The sequence below is a fragment of the Euprymna scolopes genome, chromosome 3 (assembly GCF_053919585.1).
Source record: "Euprymna scolopes isolate OS-2025 chromosome 3, ASM5391958v1, whole genome shotgun sequence".
Classification (NCBI taxonomy): domain Eukaryota; kingdom Metazoa; phylum Mollusca; class Cephalopoda; order Sepiida; family Sepiolidae; genus Euprymna; species Euprymna scolopes.
The window spans coordinates 84,851,791-84,852,619 of record NC_136484.1 but is presented as its reverse complement, the minus strand read 5'-3'; positions in this window follow the sequence as shown (position 1 = coordinate 84,852,619).

Genomic DNA, 829 nt, shown 5'->3' with positions numbered 1-829 from the left:
AGTTGCATATGATGTTGCTGTTATTGTTTTATTTTTATTCCGTTTCACCTGTAGCTGATAATGATAAATAATAATTTGTTTCTGTATTCGGCAATTTCTTTTCAAATTTGCTTTCATCATTTATGTGCGTTGTATGGTGTTAATATTCCATTTGATTCCAATTTCTCCTAGTATTTTTCCAGGTTGCTTATTCCCATCCAAAAAATCGTTTAGTTTTTAATCTACTGAATTATATCCATTTTCTACTGAATTATACATTATTAATATTTTTAATCTACTGAATCAAATGAAATCATCCTTTTAATAATCTTCATTGTATTCCATAATTGATTATTCACGTTCATCTTTTTTCGACTTAAAATGCGTATGCTAACTTTTTCTTTTGGGCGTTTTTTTTTACCTTTGTGTGGATTAAAAGATATAAATTAAACTTTATTTTTTAAAAAATATCTTTTTTTTTTTGATACATCCTTTATGAAAATATTTTTGCAGGAAATTCACTCAAGAAAAATCCAATTCATTTAATATAGGGGCTATACATATGGAAAAGAAAGAAATAGGCAAAATTTGATAATTATTAAACAAAGGCAACATTTCGTAATCAATTCAGCATATTTGAATATATTTTACAATAAATAATTTTCATGTTAAGAAATTTTATGAGAGATATATAAGACAATAAAATTAGTAAATGTTTTAATCAAAACTGTTTCCTTGGTTGTAAAATAAAATAAGCTAGTGTGTGTGCGTGTGTGTATACGTGTGTGTGCGTGTGTGTGTGTGTGTGTATACGTGTGTGTGCGTGTGTGTGTGTGTGAATCAAAAGATT